The sequence below is a fragment of the Triturus cristatus genome, chromosome 12 (genome assembly GCF_964204655.1).
Source record: "Triturus cristatus chromosome 12, aTriCri1.1, whole genome shotgun sequence".
NCBI lineage: Eukaryota > Metazoa > Chordata > Amphibia > Caudata > Salamandridae > Triturus > Triturus cristatus.
Genome location: NC_140595.1, coordinates 304,346,757 through 304,368,410, shown reverse-complemented (window position 1 = coordinate 304,368,410; position 21,654 = coordinate 304,346,757).

The following is a 21,654-nucleotide window of genomic DNA, read 5'->3' as shown; positions in this document are numbered from 1 at the left end:
GACACAGTGTTCCCTACATTACATGTGCCGTCCAACAATTTTTCCCGATGCACAGTTTTGAGTAGCATTTATATTGTCCTAGCTCAGTGGAGATCCAGCATCCTGGTCTATGCCATTGGTTTTGAGAGATGCTCCAATCCTCTATAACGTCGAGGAGTTAAATAATTTCTTTGGATATCTGACAGAAGAAGGGCATCACAAGCAACCGACAATGAATTACTGGAGTTGAAGCAAGGAAATATAGAATTGGTGGCTTATCTGGCTCAGTTTAACAAATTAATAGTGGAAAATGAGTGTCCTGAAAATAAAAGAGCAGCAGTTTTCTACAAAGGCTTAAAGGATGAACTAATGGATACCTTAGCGCAAATTCCTAATCAACCCACAGAAATTTCAACTTTGGTAGATTTAGTATCAGAAATAGATTTTCATCAGAATGAGAGAAAAGGTAAAAAGAAGAAGGAATTCCGATCCAGTGTACCACGATTCAATAGGATTCAACCGGAAAAACTAGGTTCACAGAAAGCCTGTCAGGGGTAGAACGTAATAGAATGCAAATAGGCACCATTAGAGGTCGACTAACTTAAAAAGAAACAGAAAAAAGAAGACAGAACAAGTTGTGGCTCTACTGTGGAGCTAGTGGACATTTCATATCAAGATGTCCAAAGAAACCCAAAGTACAATGAAGGAAAACTTGCAGCACCACCAGTAAGTGGAGTTGGACGGGTGAGTGCAGATCGGGAAACAACTCCAACGGAACATCAAGTAGCAAATACACAACAAGCGTCATCACCTCATTTGGGGCCATATGTAGGTAGGGACCCATTTACCACTTCATAAATACCGAAATTTACCGATTCGGTATTTATGAAGTGGTAAATGATATGTAGGTAATGAGTCGGTAATATTTACCGATTCGGTAAAAGTCGGTAATTACCGAATCGGTATTTACCGATTCGGTAATGAGGCATACCTTCCCATTGATGTGAAGGTATGCCTCATTACCGAATCGGTAAATACCGATTCGGTAATGGGGGGAACACATGCAAGGGTGGCAGGGTGTCACATTGACACCCTGTTGCACCCCTGATTCGGCCATGTGTGCACATGTGGCACACATACATGCCCTAAGGGCATGTATGTCTGCCACATTGCACACTTCTAAGCACTTTAAAATGCTTTTCAACATCCATTCTTCATTTACCACCAACTATTAGTTGGTGGTAAATACCGACTCCAGAACACACCCACACACTCCCCCTACATCTCATTTTTGTATTCGGAATTTACCGAATCGGTAAAATTACCGAATCGGTAATTTTACCGATTCGGTAAATTACCGAATACAAAAATGATCCCCCTACATACCAAAAGCCAAAATACCTGTGGTAAATAATTTAATTACCGGTACTTAATTTGATGCGGAAAATCTATAATAATAGCTCAGTAAAATAAGAGGCAGAATCCGTGGTATTAGAGGTTCGGAACGGGCTTTATTCCAAAATCAATTCGAATTGAGGACTCCATATTCCGTCACCACGAAGGTTCAGGAAGTGAAGGACAATACTTTATTGACAGATAATCATATTTATAGAAGAGGCATTATAGTGAAACAGATGCAGGAGGCGTAACAGTTGATAACAGAGATAAAAACATACATGCGTAACTAAAATGGGTGTAACTAGGCGTAACTAAAGAACGTCATTAGGTATGATGTCACAAATGGGTGGTTCCATGAAAGAATTTCGCAATGTCAGCAAAAATACTTGGCAGAGATGCGCGCGCAGCAGCATGACGTGTGATTGACGTGTAACTAGAGGGTGAAGGGGACTTGACATTTAGCTCTACATGTGGAGACAGAAGTCTGGGGTTATGTCAACCTAATCCCGAATCATATCTAACATCCTATGTTTAAAGAACTATGTTATCCAAAAGGAGAGGTCTCTTATGATAGAATCTTATTCTATACTGACTATACTGACTGTTAGTGCGTGTACAAGCGTCTAAGTGTCTACATGAGATGCAAGGGCAGAAATCTTCCATAGTAACAGGGCTATGAATTACTTGCATAAAGACAGAGAAGCCGGGCCCTTTTACACGGTAGCTAGAGGAATGTTTACTTAAACTGCTAGACAGGAATGCATTGGATGAGGAGCGGAGCAGAGCAGATAATCTTGAAGGTGAAATACAGTTTTTGGCAGGCAGATAGGCCGACAGGCCGAGTCAGGCACCGTTAGCCGCGCAGGGAGTAGGACAAAGTTCATGGATACAGATGCGAGCTCAGACTGGAGCTTTCAGAGGCAGAAGGCAGGAAAAGGCTTAATGGCAGAATCAGGGCCTACTCGCCTGGACTGTAAAATGGGATAAATGAACCATATAAAGCCGGTGGCCTTTCATACTTAGGAATAGAATATCCGGCCCATTCATGGCGGATCTGAAAGAGGACATGTTGACGGTGGACGCACATGTGTTTGCGTCTTCATAACTGGAACTGGAGGGAACATACATGTACTTGTGATTTATACATGAAACCGTTGGGGTCCAAGATAGGGGACATAACTGATCATAAAAATCCATATTTCCACATTCCCTCCTTGTCCCCTACTTGCCCTTAAGAGATATCAATCTTCATCAATCCGTTGATCTGTTCATATAACATCATTTGTTCTTCTTTCTTCTTCCGGAATCTCGAACGAAAACTTAGATGTGGGATACACGAGGTGGCACACAGACCACAAATCGCTGGCCCACATTGTAGACATAAGCAGCAACTGAATAGTATGAGAAAGCCAATACCTAGGAAGGAGAGCATTCTCCATCCCCAGGCTGACAACACGCCCCAGAACCAACCGGACCAAGTCCAGGTGCCTGGATTCTGGTGTATCTGGCTTACAATCTTATGAAGGCGGGTTATGGCTTTATATACAGACGGCGAATTTTCTGGTATGAAAATGCAACAACTTGATCCGATGACCCTACAAGCTCCGCCCCTATCGGCCAGGATGACGTCAAGGACAAGACGATTTTGAAGCACAACAATCCGCATAGCAGACTGCTCTTCTGTTAAATTGCCTAAGGCGGAAATAGTTTCGTTCACTACTGCTTCAAGGGTTCTGGTTAATCTACGTATCAGCTTACTATTAGTGAGTGTACCTATATAAGGAAAGAAACCTTTATTGAAATCTGTGTATTTTTCCCATGCTGTTTCAGTGTAATCGACGATTGGGAGATCTCTCTGCTGTCTATTGTGTACTAAATGAGTATTTCTATGATAATCAGGAGGAGCTAGGAAAACAGGTGGCAGAAGGAATGCTATGTAACAGGTACCATCCCAGTCTAGAGGTAGACTTATATATGCGGTCTGGCCACATATGAAGTAGGAATGACGAGAAGCTCTAAATGTAGACTTGTCTTGATCACTGAATTCTATTACAGTGGTGCATCTACTATGGCCCATATGTATGGAACCATTCTTTCTTACACATAATTCACCTTTAACTGGAAATACTGACATAGCAGGCAAAATTGGTGCAGCTTCGGATTCAATATTCAGGATCATGAGATTAAGCGTGAAATTACCTAATCCATATACTTCATTTTCTAGATCAGTTCCTGTTCTTTTGGGAAGTCCCTCCTTGTTAGGGTAGCAGACTTTAAGCAAAACTAAGTTCAGGTTTCCCCATACCCAGTTGTCTTGATAAACTGCGGAATTCGAATCTAGGTATTTAATTAAACTAAACCATGCTCCACAGGAGCCATTGTGTGTGAACGGATATGGAAAGAGAGGCAGAATTCCCTTATAGTTCTGATAGGGAGGGAGTCGGCCACATATCCAACAATTTGTAGCATTGCTAGCCTGATGGGAATGATGTAACATACTAATAAAAGTGTTATTGCGCAGCGCAAATCTATAGGACAACTCATGCGGGGGTAATTCACTAAAAGAATGTTCAACAGTAACATTGTAAACATGTTTAGAAATAGGATAATATATGTGCAACAATATACTTGCAGTGATTATTAAAAGACTTAAGAAAAACAAAATTAATAACGTCACTGTGCAATGACTACGCAGTGATTTACAGTACGCATGTTGTTTCAACTGCATCCTTCGGTTTCTTTCTCTATTCAGGTCTAGGGGATACATGTCAGAGACAAATTCGACCGATTCACCTTGGAGAGGACTTAAACAATCAAATTGTCTGACTTGTTAGACCGTAGTTTTAGTTTATATAGTTCCTTATCACTCGGTTCAACCAAAGGAAGCTTTGAGTCAATCGGTGAAGACACGCGAGGTGTATCGTTTACATCAGACGGTAGTCCATGAAATTTCTTGATGTGACTTGAATGTATCCAACCTTTGCGACCTTCGATCTTCACGGCTGTCCTCGTGGTGAGCAGTACAAGTTGAGGCCATTTCCACCTAGGATCCAGCTGAGTCTTCCGGTCAAAATTCCTCACTAACACCAGGTCCCCGGGAACTACGTCATGGGGTTTCACCTCGGTGTTGTCGGGAAAGGCTGCAGCTACCTGTGAACGACAAGATTGTAGTGCAGACATCAAGGAAGCCAAGTAATCTGTCAGCATATTACAGTCAACATCAGTTATTTTGCGTGGTATAGGCGTCCCCCACATATTTGGTGGTCTACCGAAGATCACCTCATAAGGGGATAGCCCTGTTCGAGAATGTGCTACCATTCTCATGTAAAAGAGTGCAACTGGTAAGGCTACTACCCAGTCGACACCTTTCTCTCTACATATTTTGGACAATCTAATTTTCAGAGTTTGATTATGTCGTTCCACGAGACCTGCTGCCTCGGGGTGTCGGACACAGTGAAATCTCCATTGGTAGCCTAACAAAAGTGAAACGTGTTTCATTAGTTCGGATGAGAACGGCTGGCCGTTATCTGAGTAGACAACACGTGGTAAACCGTACCGTGGGAAGAATTCTCGAACTAACTGTTTGGCAGTAGTCGGGGCAGTGTAATCTGAAACCGGGTATGCCTCTGTCCAACGGGAAAGAGCACAGACAACTACGAGAACATATTTGAATCCTCGACATCGTTCCATCTGGATATAATCCATCTGGAGGACTTCAAAAGGATGATCAGGAGGCTGAAATCCACCCTGTTCTACGGGAATGCTTTTACCTGGGTTAAACTGACAACAGATCATACAGGTACGAACTTTTTGTTTAGCTGCTGCTCGTAAATTTTTGTTGAACCAAATGTGTTGAATGCTGTCTAGCATAGCTTTTTCTCCTAGGTGGGCTGGACTATGTATTGTATTAATGATAACTTGAACCATAGAATCAGGAAGGAACCATACATATTTTCCCTTCGTCATCCATCCTTGATCCGTTTGGATCCCTCCTAATTCAGTCCATTTCTTTATTTCATCTGGTGTAGCATGTGTCTGTATGTCAATTACGTCAAGAGCGGGATCCTTAACCATCATGCAATGTGTTGGTGTCGGAACTATTGTCTTTGTCATGTCAGATGTGTGAGTTTGAGCAGTCTGTTTAGCTGTTCTGTCAGCTAGATCATTGCCTTGGGAAATGATATCAGTAACTTTCGTATGAGCTTTACATTTCATAATTGATATTGCAGCGGGTAGATGTATTGCATCTAATAAGGCATGAATGAGGGGTCCGTGCTGAATGTGGGCACCGTGAGAAGTTAAATAACCTCTCTCTCGCCACAGCACGCCGAAGTCATGTACAACTCCGAATGCATAACGTGAATCAGTGTATATGTTGACTTTCTTATTTGTGGCTTGAATACAGGCTTGTGTCAGAGCGATGAGCTCTGCTGCTTGAGCTGACAAGGTATTTATGCAATTTGTTTCAATGACTTCAGTGTCTGTTGTGACTGCATACGCGGCCACTAGCTCTCCTGTACTTGTTCTCATACATGAACCATCGACATACAATGTCAGGTCTGGGTCTGACAATGGGACGTCTGTCAAGTCTTGTCTGGGTTTCGTCGTGATAGTAATAACTTCAATACAATCATGTGCTAGTGGGTCTGTTCCGTCTACTGGTAACAGTGTAGCAGGATTTAACGTACTACAACGTCTGATTTCTATGTGTGGCTGAAACAATGTTAATTCGTAACCGGTGAGTCTTGCTATAGTCAAGTGTTGTGTTTGCGTTCGGTTCAAGAGAACCTCTACTGCGTGTGGTACTTGTACTGTCAATGGATGTCCTAACACTATGGCATCGCTTTGTCTGATTGCTAAAGCTGTCGCTGCCACTGATTTCAGGCACGCAGGCAGAGCCTGAGCTACGGGATCTAATGTACTAGAAAAATAAGCACATGGTTTGTGTGATCCTGCTTGTTCCTGTGTGAGTACTGACAAGGCAGTACCTTCGCGTTCTGTAATAAAGAGTGTAAACTGTTTATTGTAACATGGTGTTGCTAAAACAGGTGCTTGACATAAAGCTTTCTTTAGGCTTTCAAAAGCTTGTGTATGTTCCTGAGTCCAAGGGAGGACAGTCGATGTGGCTGCCTCCTGTGTTGTCAACTGAATGAGTGGTTTTGCTAGAAATGCATACTGAGGGATCCACTGCCTACAATATGAAGTGAGGCCTATAAAAGCCCGCACCTCCTTTTGTGTCTTGGGTATTGGCATGTTAGCAATTAACTGGATGCGATCGGGTGTAAGCTGCCTTCCCTCCTTGGACAGCGAGTGACCAAGGTAAACAACTCGCTGAACACAGAATTGCAGCTTAGAAGGGGACACCTTGTGCCCCTTTTCGGCCAAAAATTGTAAAACCGTCAGTGAGGCTTTTTCACATTCAGGTTCGCTTCTAGCGGTGATCAGCAGATCGTCGACATATTGAAGCAGGGCAGTGTTGACTGGCATGTGTATACTGTCAAGTTCTCGTTTCAGTGCTTGGCTATAGATGCTGGGGCTTTCTGTGAATCCTTGAGGTGCGCGTGTGAATTTAAAGCTTCGTCCATTTAAACTAAATCCAAACAAGTATTGGCTTTCCGGATCTATTGGGACGCTAAAAAAAGCATTCTTGAGATCAATTACAGTAAAGAATGTTGCTTCGGAATCAATGGCTGTCAGTAATGAAGAAATGTCTTGGACTACGGGGTATTGTGGTACAATACATTTATTTAATTCGCGCAGATCAATAACCAATCGATATACTGGCGGGGCTTTTGGATCAGTTCGTTTAAGAATCGGAATTATCGGGGAATTACATACATTGGAGTCAGTTTCCACAACCACTCCTTGGGTAATAAGCTCGTCAATGATTTGCAGTAAAGCCACTACAGCATCTGGGGGTAACTTGTATTGTCGCATTCGTGGTAGTACCACTCCTGTCTTTAGTGTGACTCGATATGGTGTAATGTTCATGCAACCAACATCTGTAGGGCCTTGTGCCCATAAATGTGCGGGTAAAGTCTGCAGTCGGTGATCCATGTCTCGGGACACGTAGTGCCCTTTGAAATCACGTAAAAACAATCTTACTCCTTCCGGAGAACAACATATTATAGCTCCTAGAGCTTTCAATGTTTTTATACCTAACAGGTTTTCTGGACATGATTTAGTAAGCAATAAATCTGTAGTTCGTGTCAAAGGACCAATCGTAAGGGGAAGAGGCTGTGATACTTCGTTAATGATAGGTTTTCCTGAAAAACCAAGGGAAATATTCTGTGAGCCTGAGAGGGGTGCCCCTGGAACTTCACTACGTTTTATTGTTGTTCGGCTTGCCCCTGTATCAAGTAAAAAATTTCTGTCTTGGCCTAATAATTCACTGTGTACATAAGGTCCTTCTTGATCTACAGGGACCTCGATAAGGGGTAAGCCAACTTCCCTCTCTAGGCTGTTTCATGAGTATCGTTGATAATCAGGATAGTCATACTGTGCGGTCTGGTACATCTGTTGTGTCGTTGTCTGTGTGGCAGCAATAGGCTGCGGTGGTGGAGCTGGCATAGACTGTTGCGGAGCTGGCATGGACTGTGCATTCTGCGGGGCTCCTTGTTTGTTCTGATCCTGTCTAAGTGGCCGTGGTCTTTCTTTTGTATTACCTATGGCGATATTATGTTTTAAAACTGGACAATCGTGTACATAATGACCTGGCTGTTTACAATAGTTGCATGTCCCTTTTACAGGACCTGGTGAAACACTGGACTGTGTCATACCCTTTTTATGACCGTCAGCTGGAACTGTCTGGGAAACTAGCATTTTCATTTTCGTGTCTTTCATGCGTCTTTGTTCATGTTCTTGTTCCTCTCTAATTCTATTGTGATGGTACTGTAACATTTGTAACATTTGTGACGGAGTGTTACCTTGCCAGGTACTCTCGAATTTCAATACTCTATTCTTAACTTGGGGCAAGGAATTTTCAACTAATTTTGTCACAAACAGATGTGGATACGATTCGCTACTTGCTTTTATTCCACTATTTATACCAAAACATTTTTCGAATCGGGCATAGAAATCACTAGTGTCTTCATCTTGCTTTTGTTTACAGGCTGAGATTGCACCCCAGTCTTCCTTTTTCGTAGTTAATAAACGTGGCAGTACCTGTACTAATAAACCTGGTAGTATTTTGGTCTTTTCCCCAAGCCCTAAACCTGGACCTCGAGCTGTTTCTTCGTTTTCTAATGCTGTCCAATCTATCTTTTGGTCTCCCACCTCCCAATCCTTTTCCTTGAGTTTTTCGTAAATGCCCGCAGGCATTAATACCTTTAATATTTTCATAATGTCGGGATAGGTATACTCTCCCATGAGCAACATGTCTTTAATTTCACGGTGGAAACCCGCTGGGTCTTTGTCATGACTGGGTACCACTTTCTTCATTTCTAATAGTTCCATGTTGGATATGGGTGTGTATACAAACACACGTTTAAACTGATTGTCATCACCTTTTATCGGGTGCACTTCGCGTAAGGGATTCTGTCTATCCATATAATACGTCGTTCTTTCCTTGATGGGCAGTGAGACATGTTCGGGGCATACAAAAAGAATGTACTGCTTTCTGGATTCTAGTATTTCTCTAATTAACTCAGTACCTGAACCTCTCCATTTATTCGTGAGTAATTCAGTCAATATATCAGGTAAGGGACCAGGATCGGAGTGTTGGCTTTTATATAATACGAGGAGTTGTTGAATCATATAGATACCAGCTAAACGCTGTTCATCTGGGGTGAGGTTCAAAAACGTGTGCGCTAATGTATCATCACTATATTTTCCGGGACTGTCAACCCAGTGAACGGCTGACCTGGCTAATTCTTGTTCGTCCATAGAATCGAGTATATGATAACCCCTTCGTTCTCGGAGTAATTTGTCAGCGGCTTGGAACGCATGTTCGGGGGACCTTATATTTATTATAGGTGTTTGGAAATTTCTGTTATTATCTGGACGTATCGGACGTATCGGATCAGTAAAGCATCTAGTATTATTGCAAGATCTTCCTCTACCTACATAGGCCATTGTTTCTAACTGTCCTGTGGGCAGTTCTAATTCTTCCTCCTCTTCAGTTTGTTCAGGCTGGTCTACTGCTAATCTTTCTTCGTGTATTCGTTCTACTTCTTTGCGGATTTTTCGGCACATAGCTATTATACTTAATCGTTTATCATGTCTCCCTTCTGATATATTCCGACTCCATGTGGTAAGAATTTGCATTTCTTTCGGATTTACTCCTGGTCGGTCTTGATTTCTGATCACACAATTTATGAGGAAACGTAACAGTTCCCCCTGTATTTCCACTTTCTGGTACTCCATGGCTCTATTAATACTCTCAGAATCTCGCCCTGACTGGACAAAATGATATATATTTTCTAAATGTGTAGTCATTCCTGGTAGCCTCCCTAAATATATTGCAGCTCGTCGGATACGTAATGATGCCAGCAGCATTTCGTCCTCTTTGCCGGGCACAGGATCATATCTACAATCTATTAGAAGTTCCTTAAGCATGTCGGGAGTTACTAGTTCGGGCGTACGTTGGTGGGCTAATTCTTGAAAGGAAAGTTTATTTACTCTGGGTGGCGTGGAAAAAATATTTGTTGCACCTCCTGTAGCACCGCCTGGGGTGCTGGATGTGAAAGGATTCGTTGAACGTGATATAGCAACCATAGGTGTGGGTACAGCTGTAGAAACAGATGTGCTTGCCGGAACTTGTATCGGAGTTTGTTGTTGCGGAGGTACAGACGGAGGAGGGTCTTGGCGTTGAACCCCCTCGGCAGGCGGTCTATGTGGCACGGTATTAGCATACTCGGGAGCTGCGTCGTCTAAATAAGAAGAAAGGAAAACATCTTCTGCGGTTCTGGGATGCCCTTTGGGATGTGCTTTTATCGGAAACAATGGGGGTGGCAAGTCTTTTGGTATCTCCGGAGTAGCCTTAGGTAACCCTTCGGCCAGAAGAGGATACATACCATTCATAAGGGCATTTCTTTGTCTGTCTACTTGTTCTGATTTTACTCGAGTACCTTCTTCAATTAATAGATTTTCTCGGATTTTATTTGAATTCTCCTTACTTTTCTCTTCCTGTCTGAGTGCTTTTTCTGTACGTCTATATGATTCTTTACGCCATAATTCAATGGCATCTTTCTGTGATTGTCTAGCTTTCTTTTTCCATAATTCTTCCTCTACTTTCATGATGCAATCTGCATCCCAGGTCCCAGCTGCGGGCCACCTCTGACTTTCTGGTAATTCCTTGGTGTAGTCTGCCCATAAATCAAGAAATAATATGGCGTCTAGGCCATGTTTATGATACATGAAGTACCCTGGAGTGTCCCTAGGAGGAATGGGAACAGCTTCTTCGAGTACCCCTTTTCTAGTTTTGATCTGTCTTAATTTCGAAAAGAGCGGCATATTGAGAACTGATCTGATACCTAATTCTGAACACGTTTAATACAACAAAACACAATAATGAACAGTCATTCACACCACAATATGCAGAACGTATTTAAAACATTTTAACATTTAACATTTAATGAACAACAATGATGGCCATTTAGGGAACTAGTCACTAAGCATAATACTCGGCACTAACTAGGTAATTCTGAATTATATACTAGACATACTTGATATACTGCTGAACAGTACAGATACACTGCTGAAACAGTGCAGACCGGATTTGTGTACCCAAACCCGTCTTGACCGGCACAACCTATGTGCACGTCAGAACGCCTCCCCGACAATGGTACTCACCGGGTAGCTCGGAACGGAAGGCCTCGGAACTGAACTGAACTGGACTCGGACCGGACTGGACTCGACTCGAAACTTCGGAACTTCGGAACCTGGTGGGCCTCTGTATACCTCGGATCTTGCTCTCTCAGCTAGGCTCTGGTCGGGATACTTCGCACTTCTCACCGCCTCGTCTGGGTGTTGATCGCAGCCTCAGTTACCCCCGCTCGGCAGGAGGGAGATACAGGAAATCCTGTGGGTACGCGTTGTTGTCCGTCCAGCTGTGGCAGGAGACCGGGCCTGCAACGCACCTCCGGCGCGTGAGATGAGAAAGTGTCCCTGTTCGGGCGCCATATATGTGGTAAATAATTTAATTACCGGTACTTAATTTGATGCGGAAAATCTATAATAATAGCTCAGTAAAATAAGAGGCAGAATCCGTGGTATTAGAGGTTCGGAACGGGCTTTATTCCAAAATCAATTCGAATTGAGGACTCCATATTCCGTCACCACGAAGGTTCAGGAAGTGAAGGACAATACTTTATTGACAGATAATCATATTTATAGAAGAGGCATTATAGTGAAACAGATGCAGGAGGCGTAACAGTTGATAACAGAGATAAAAACATACATGCGTAACTAAAATGGGTGTAACTAGGCGTAACTAAAGAACGTCATTAGGTATGATGTCACAAATGGGTGGTTCCATGAAAGAATTTCGCAATGTCAGCAAAAATACTTGGCAGAGATGCGCGCGCAGCAGCATGACGTGTGATTGACGTGTAACTAGAGGGTGAAGGGGACTTGACATTTAGCTCTACATGTGGAGACAGAAGTCTGGGGTTATGTCAACCTAATCCCGAATCATATCTAACATCCTATGTTTAAAGAACTATGTTATCCAAAAGGAGAGGTCTCTTATGATAGAATCTTATTCTATACTGACTATACTGACTGTTAGTGCGTGTACAAGCGTCTAAGTGTCTACATGAGATGCAAGGGCAGAAATCTTCCATAGTAACAGGGCTATGAATTACTTGCATAAAGACAGAGAAGCCGGGCCCTTTTACACGGTAGCTAGAGGAATGTTTACTTAAACTGCTAGACAGGAATGCATTGGATGAGGAGCGGAGCAGAGCAGATAATCTTGAAGGTGAAATACAGTTTTTGGCAGGCAGATAGGCCGACAGGCCGAGTCAGGCACCGTTAGCCGCGCAGGGAGTAGGACAAAGTTCATGGATACAGATGCGAGCTCAGACTGGAGCTTTCAGAGGCAGAAGGCAGGAAAAGGCTTAATGGCAGAATCAGGGCCTACTCGCCTGGACTGTAAAATGGGATAAATGAACCATATAAAGCCGGTGGCCTTTCATACTTAGGAATAGAATATCCGGCCCATTCATGGCGGATCTGAAAGAGGACATGTTGACGGTGGACGCACATGTGTTTGCGTCTTCATAACTGGAACTGGAGGGAACATACATGTACTTGTGATTTATACATGAAACCGTTGGGGTCCAAGATAGGGGACATAACTGATCATAAAAATCCATATTTCCACATACCGGTCGGTAACGGTATAATTACCGAAAATCGGCCGTTACCGACCGGTATTTGGCTTCCTACATGAGGCCCTTGATTCTTTCAATAAAGTTGAAATTTCGACACATTACTCCCAAGGAAGTATCTGTGATGATTGATTCTGGAGCCACATGGATTTTTTATGACCTAAGATTTGCGGATCGGTTTATGAATAGGAGCCAAAAAGAAGAATAAAAGTGAAGCTGTCCGAGCTGTTGATGGCACCAATCTTTCCACTGGGCCTATAACAAGTCACATTGAACCAGTGCAGTTATTAACCGAAGAAGGACACCAGGAAGTTATACAATTTAATTTAATTGATGCTCCACAGTTACAATTTATATTAGGACTTCCCAGGTCAACAGAACACAATCCCACTATAAATTGGAGTGCAAGAACAATCAAATTGAATTCTGAATATTGTTTGGAGAATTGCTTCACCACGGTTGGTTCACATAAAGAATTAAACACTGCAACCCAACTTTGCGAGTGTGGAGTGTCAATTTGTGTGATACAAGCTAATGAAATACCAGATGAATACCTGGATTACACAGATGTGTTAAATGAGGTGGAAGCTGAGAAACTTCTTCAACATCAGTTGTACAACTTCAAAAAAGAATTTGAGCCTGGTGTGAACTTACCATGCAGTCCAAATTACGCATTGACCGAGAAAGAGAATTAGCACCTAAAGGATTATCTACAGAAATATTTAGACAATGGCTTCATTAGGCCATCCCAGTCACCCATGCCTTCGACGCTTTTTTTTGTTCTGAAGAAACAGGGGGACCTGAGAACTTGTATAGATTATATAGTGATCAATTGCATCACAATAAAAAATCGTTATCCATTGCCCCTCATTTCAGTATTGTTAGATCAAGTAGAAGGGGCGAAAATGTACACCAAGCTAGACCTCAGAGGTGCCTATCACTTGACCAAACTGCGAGGAGGGGATGAACCAAATATGGCCTGTTTGAGTAATAGGTAATGCCCTACAGGCTATGTAATGCCCCCGCTGCCTTCCAGCATTTCATTAATGATTTATTAAGCGACATTATGGACCAGTGCCCTATAGTCTATATTGATGATATTCTGATTTACGCAGCCACAGAGGAGGAACATCGGGAACAAGTGAGAGCAGTACTTCAACAATTGAGAGAGAATAAGTTATATGCCAAATTGGAAAAATGCCAATCCAATACAACAGTAGAATTCCTAGGATTTGTACTCTACCCCTCAGGTATAACCATGGATGAGCATATGGTGAAAGTAGTCACAGATTAAAAATCTCCAACAGTAAAGGAAGTTCAGAGCTTCATTGGCTTTGCCAATTTGTATTAGAAATTTATCAATGAATTCTCTCAAAAGATCATACCGCTCTCTTGGCTTTTACAGAAAGGAGTACCTTGTAAATTGTAGGAAGAAGCGGAAAAGGACTTGGGACTCCTTGAAGGAAAGCTTCACTTCAGCTCCAATTTTTCTTCATGCTGATCCATTGGAAACATTTTACTTACAGACTTACACTTATGAATTGGCAATAGGAGGAATCCTGTATCAAAGGCACAAGACACCAAGACAACTGCATCCAGTGGCCTACCGCTCTCAAAAACTAAATCCAGCAGAGGTGAATTATACCATAACAGAAAAGGAACTATTAGCTATTAAAGATGCCTCCAAAGAATGGAGGCACTATTTAATGGGAGCAAAACACACTGTAACAGTATTCTTAAGGTCAGCTAAAACCTTAGCACCAACACAACTCAGATGGTGGCTATATTTTGCGGACTGCGATTTCATAATCGCTTACAGTCCAGGAAATAAGAATGGAAAAGTCAATGCTTTATCAAGATTGGGTACAGAGAATCAGAAGAAACCTATTGAGAATCACACAATAATTTCTGAAGAAAAGATTGTGGGAGCAGTTTTCAGAGGAACAGATTGCTCAATCCTTGAATCCAGAAGAAGTGAAAGAATGGATGAATCAAGATCCAAGAAGAGAAGTTCTGAACACAATGCCACATTAAGATAGCCCCTTTACCTACCCACTAAGGAACTCCAAAATCAAGCATTATTTGAGTGCCATGACAGCCCTATGGTAGGACATAAAGGAGTTCCAAAAACCGAAGATCTGATCAAACAAAGGTTTTAGTGGCCACAAATGAACAAGGACATTCACCAGTATGTAGTTAGCTGCTCGAGGGAAGCCGGAAAGACAGGCCCCTAAAGGTTTTTTACAACCTTTGCCCACTCGACAATACCCTTGGCACACTGTGTCCTTAGATCTCATTGTATACGTGCCCTCTAGTCAGGGATATAATACAGTTCAAGTTTGCGTAGACACTGTTGAGCTTTATGCTGCGAGAGGATGACCAATGGGACATTATTTGCATAATGCTAATTACCTTTTGCCAGCAAATCTTAAAATCGGAAGTCATTCCCTAAAACCAAAGGTAAGCATGACAACTGGATTAAAGAAGAAGTGGCGACAAAGAAAGATGTTATAGAGCCCTCTTCACAAAGAAAGGAGCCTGCGCAAGTCACATGAGAAAAGCAAAGCTATTGGTATTCAACATTGCAATGAAGTACCGCATTAGGCACAAGAAGAGCAACAAAAAAAAAAAAAAGATTCTGGGAATTGGGAAGGGATGCAGAGTACAATTATTACCAATAAGCACAAAAAGTTTTTGGAATTCGTAGAAAATTGACTGTTTACTGAGCTACATTCTAAAACATGTTAGACCATTTCAATAAGAGACCAGGACTGGACAGCCTATATAGCAGACTTGTATAAAAATCAAGATTGCATTGAGAGATTTCAACAACCTTATGTGACTGAACTAGACCCAGAGATCAGAGGAGAAAAATCATAAATGACCTCCAAAAAAGTGACAAAGTCTTAACATAGAAATCTTCATGGCAACTTTGTCCAGCAGCTCCCCAACAACAAGACTCTTGCTTGAAGTCTGCTGGCCGCTAAACTTTATCTTCTCAAGAACTTTTGTTCTAAATTTCTTCCCAGTTCGAAGGCAAGCCAAGACTGTACCAAATCCATCTCGCGTATCTGAACTGTGCTTCATCGTGGTCAGCCATAACTTTTGTCTTTGCCCTGGTCTTGCACAACCAGATGTCTAAGATAGGCACTTTGATCTTTTAGGTACTCTTTTTCACTTAAAACCTCAAAAATTGGATGTGTGTGGCTGACAAGATGGCTAACTAGTAGTACTGAGCCTGAACTCCCGGCCCGCTATTATTATCTGATGGCATCCTCCCGCCCTGGGGTGCTCACAGCCCCCACGCTGATCAGCGCTGCTTGGCGGCCACATCAGGAGGGCAGAGAGACCATTGGACTGGAGATCACTGAGGAGAGGCCAACTTCTGTGGCACTGTCCTGCAGTGCAGACTAGCAGCCAGGGATGGCCTCGCTTGTTGGAGAGGCATTCTGTCCCTACGTTTCGATGAGGCCGGTGCTGTGGTCTCTCCGCTTTGGGCACGGAACGCCTGGTGATGCAGCATTGCTCCTGGTGCCGGCCCCTTCCTGCTGGGTGAGACCGTTGTCCCCTCTAGGCGGAGGAGCGCAGCACGCTGCGAGACACCGCAGTTGTGGCCCTGCCAAGGTGGCCAGCAATTCTACTGTTGGAGGCCTGCTAGCCACAGAGCGGAGGCCCATCCTTGGGCCCCATTGTTTTAAGACTGCTGTGCCCCCCCAAGTTGATCAAAGGTGGCTGGACATGCCGCGCAGTGAGGACGAGGCAGTTGGGGACAACCTGGGTGGCCCGACCCTCTTGGAAATACTTGGGGTATTTCTTCTGCATCACGGCAGTCCTGTTCCACGGACTACGAGTAAATGGCACCGTGACTCCTCCTCTGTTTGAATTTCTTGTGCCAGCAGGCAGCTTGATTCTCCCACTAGGCTGTTTCCAGTTGTGGGGATCCCTTGGCTGAATGGACACTTGCCACGCAGCATTGGGGCCCTAAAATAGCTGTGGTCTGGCCCAGGAGGAGACTGAAACCTGGTGAGTATCGGCATACGAGTGGGTGCCCTATCTCCCCATTGCCTATTGTGGAGCGCCCCTCCCTTCTTACTAGGACAAGCCAGTGGCTGCCTTCATGACCTGGGCCCCTGGTGCTGTTGCTGGTAGTGGACCGTCTCTCTCCATGCTTCCCCCTTCTCATGACATTGCGACCCATTTGGGGGATTGGCAGGACCCGCCAAGACTCTGCGTCTGCCCTGTTGTGCATGGCCTCCCCCTTCTGCCTGTCATCCATGAGGAGGACCCTGAGACTTTTTTTAACCAGTGTGCGGCGTGGCTGATCAGGGCCCTGGGGAAGTAGTTACTGAGTGGTGTAGACTCCCAATGGCTCACTGGGATCTGTGGCCTGTGCGCATACTAATTGCTGGGAAGGGCGACATTCACAGTGGCGGCGAGGCCCTCCGGACGGATCGGTGCATTGGGCGATGCTGTAGTTGTGGTCCAACCCGGGATCTAAATGGGCAGTGACAGGCTGCAACGTGGGGCCTAGCAGACCAAAATGGACCAGTGTACGGCCACTGGGCTTGTGGGTGGGGGGCCCACCGGGAGAGGCCAGGGGCTTGCAGGTGCCACAGGAGCCCACCGAGCACATATTTTGGCAGCTATTGAAGCTTCTAGCACAAACGTCCAAGCTAAAATCGACTCTGTATCCCTTGATGTTAACCTACTCATAAAGTTGCAGAAAGATCTACGACGACAGAGCAACAGGTTGTCCATATGCAGGATGAACTGCCATCCCTTAAGGCAACAGTGAAGTCCCTCATGGCACAGACACAGAAGTTGGAAATGCAGGCTGAGGATGCGGAAGGTCGCTCAGGAAGATGCAACCTACGCTTCGTGGGATTCCCTGAGAAGGCTGAGGGCACTACCCCAGAGTTTTTCCTGGAGGAGTGGCTCAAAGAAAAGTTCCCTAGGACTCCCTGTCGCGCATCTTTGTGGTGAAAAGGGTGCATCAGTCCCTGGCACTGCCCCGTTTCCGGAAGGCTCACCCCAGACTATCATTGCAAAACTCCTTAACTATAGGGACAAGGATGCCATCCTGCTTGATGTTCGGTGGAAGGGAGACCCGAAGTTTGACAACCATATGATCTGCATCTTTCCAGACTATACTCCACATGTCCATAACAGAGGCATGCATTTGGAGGTGGTCAAACAGAAATTGAAGGCCATGAGCCTTACATGTATGTTCCTCTACCCTGCCAAGTTGAAGGTGCTCCATGAGGGTCGTTCTCACTTCTTCACCAGCCCGGAGGATGAGCAGAACTAGAGGAAGGTGAGTGGAGAGGGCCTCTTTCCTGGGTCGGGGTCCGGGATGTTTGTGGCTTGGTTGCAGAGAAGATGCCGCAATAGGATACCAGACATTCTGGTTGTGTAGTGGGCAGTCTGGGGTGGGGTGAGTAATGGTGGGCAGATTTTGGTGGCCTCCCTTTCACTCATTTCTTTTCTTATTTTAGGACAGCACTTTCTCCTTTCCTTTCTTTCCTTTGGGAAGGGATGGGGTGTGGGATTGTTCCTGCTATTTTCGCTACGCGGACGTTGGAGCTGTAGTTAAGTATTTAGGGTTTTTTTGTGGCTGGGCTACAGACCTGTCTTGCCTCAAGCACGAGCAGTTGTTCAGTTGACATGTGTTTATACACTCGATGGGGCAGCGGGGTGGGGAGGGAGAGGAGCGTTCTGAGATGTTTGAGAAATGTTACATTGTTTTTTTGTTGAGGAGATGGATAGGTCCTATTATAGGACTGATTTGTATATGGCTGGGTCCAAATTGGTGTGACGTGGCAAGCAAAATAACGATGGATTAAACCCAGATCTGTGACTTGGGGGTGAGTGTTTGAAAAGTTTCCACACTCCGTCAATCATTTTATTTTGTGATGTTCCTATTATAGCCTGCTGTCAACCAGGGCTGGAGGTGGACTAGACAGTGCTGTATCTGTACCTTATGACACCTGTTGTACATCATGACGACACGCTGTACTCAATAATGTTTTTACATAATCGAGAGGCAACCAAACCGGTCTTTAACAAGGAAATTACAATATGGGCCAATATAAGCAAAACCAATCAATCCTTTACTTGTGTGTACTCTTTGTATTCATGCTTTTCTTCACAAGTGAGCACAAAACATGCAGCCAAGGTGTTTCAGCGGTTCAAGTCTTCTTCAGGGCCCAAAACAGTATACCAGCAAGGGTCGCCAAATACAGTGCACAACGCCACAGAGAACAGTTCAAGCATCCAAAATCATCTGATGGTAAAGATGTGTATCTCATAAGGCCAAGCTTTACTGCCACATTCGAAGTAGGGATCCAACAGTGTTTCTAAGAGCAATTGAGGGTTTTATGCAGCTGTCGCTTCAGGCAGTCTAGAAACGAGTGTCTATGCTCTGAAAGAGTTGTTGCCACTTGTCTGTGCTCAGAAGGTAGAATGTGTCGCGTAACCGGCAGCCAAGTTCGGCATGTCATTAGTAAAAGACTCCAACGTTCAGCTAAATGGTGGCTGGTCAATAGAGGTGGGCAACATTTTGCTTATAAGTACAGTGATTACGTCATGTGTGCAGCACAGGATTCCCTAGCTGCCAAAAAAAGGTGCTCAGTAATGCACTGGAACATCAATGTAATGGATAATAAGGTGCATTTACTGAGGACACAGTGCTGATTTCTGGGTAGGGGGGCATATGCATGCAGGCTTCACTTCAGGCTCCAGGGGAGTTGTCATATTAATTCACAAACGTACCCCGTTACAGGTGTCCAGGACTTGGGTAGACAAAGGTGGTAGATACGTGGGTGTGCAGGGACTTTGGGGTAGGACTTCTATTACAATAGTTAGCGTCTATGCGCCCCCACCCTCTCCATGCATCAGTACTGGAGCAGACAGGGACTATACATCTGGAGGCCATCTCCACCTTCCACATAGTGGGTGGCGATTTTAATTACGTAGGTGCCCCTGGGTTGGACCGATCAGAAGTGGTGAAGAGATTCTCGACAACTACCCCCTTGGCACGCTTCGTCGACTTGCTGGGACTTTGTGATCTATGGCAGAGCCACAATTCGAGAGTCTGGGCTTATTCTTATTTCTCCGCGATGCATAGGGTCTCTTACAGACTCGACTACATCTTTGCTCCTGTAGGTGAAATGACCAGTGTGGCCAGAGCTGAATACCTTTCACAGGACCCTTCAGCCCATTCCCCTCTCTGAATTAAGGTGGGTGGGTGGAGTCCCCCCTCGTGGTGCAGCCTGGAAACCTAATGCATGGGAACTCAGAGAAGTGGAGGTGGCCTGGGAATTGTAGACTGACTCAGCTTTATTTTTCAGAAAACAAGGAGACTGTAACCTCGGCCATAGTCCTTTGGGAGGCCTATAAGACAGTCTTGAGGAAGAGAGTGCAGAATATCTTGGCGCGAAAGAAGCATAGGGCAATGGAGGAAATAGAGAAGATTGCGTGCCAGCTCAAAGACCTCCAGGGATCTCCTGGAGCCCGGACAAAAACCCAGATCCTCCACGCTATGGAATGGCTCAGGAGGGAGTATCGCGACCTTGCGCAGGGGGAGGTTAGGAAACACCAACTAGCCATGCAACATTGCTTTTATGATACAGGAGACAGGGCGGGCAAGTTGTCTGCGTGGCTCAGCAGGCATGAGGTGGAGGGGCGTTGGGTGCGGTGTATTGCAGATGAGACAGGAAGTCTCCACTCGATGGATACAGCCATTATGAAGGCTTTTGCAGTATTATGCCTCGTTCTATAGGGCCCATCCACTGGCAGACACTCAGCGAGTAACGTACTATTTATATATGATAAGTCTGCCCACGGTTCCAACTGAGGATCAGCAGGCGTTGGAGGAGGATCTTACACTCCTGGAGGTTCAGGCAGCAACTGCGCATCTTAAGCCTGGGAAGGTATCGGACCTGAACTACCTTACAGCGGAGTACTTCAAATTCTATAAGAAGCTGCTGTCTCCTATATGCTCAAACTTTTCTGAGAGGCCCGAGATAGGGGTGCACGCCTGCCTAATTTGCAGCGTGCAACCATTGCAGTAATTCATAAACAGGGCAAGCCGGAGTCCTGTTACGGTTCCTATCACTCTATTTTGTTACTAAACATAGAAACGAAGGTGTTGGCAACGATTCTTGCTACTAGACTTCTAAAGGTGATAGTCCCTCATCCACAAGGATGAATCTGGCATCATGTCTGGCAAGTTCACTAGGTTTAACCTTTGTTGTTTATACAATTGGTTGGCAGAGGATGGAACAATATGTCTTCTTGGCGCTGGATTCCGAGAAGGCATTCAACGCTATTCACTGGCTCTTCCTACACCAGACTCTGCGGAAAATAATTGTGGCCCTAACTGCAGACAGTAGATTTCACTTCTCTACCAGGCCCCCACTGCATGGGTATGGGTGAATGGTGTCCTGTTGACTGCCTTACTGATTGGACAGGGCTGACCCTTTTTCTCTCTGCCCTTACCATCGAAACTCTTAGCTGCTATGGTCCGAGCCTGTTCTGACATTCATGGGTTTAAAATTTCTGACACTGACCGAGATGTTGATAAAGTCTTTTTATATGCAGACGACATATTCCTTTGGGTTACCAAGCTGGAAAACATGATCCCGGCTATTCTGCAGCAGTTTAAGATCCACAGGGTTCACTCTGGCTACCATTTCAATTGAGGCAAATCAGTTCTTTACCGCCGCTATGGCCCGTGTAATTCCTCTCTACTTCCCGGGACACTCCAGGTGACAAATTATGGCTTCCATTATTTGGGTATTTATGTCACCCTCCCACAATGAGACGTGTCTGGAGACAAATCAAGGTCGGGTGGTGAGAGACTTCGAGCCTGATGCTGGAAGGTGACGTACACTGCCTCTTACATTAATCAGAAGAGCGACGGTTTTTAAAATGATTACGCTCC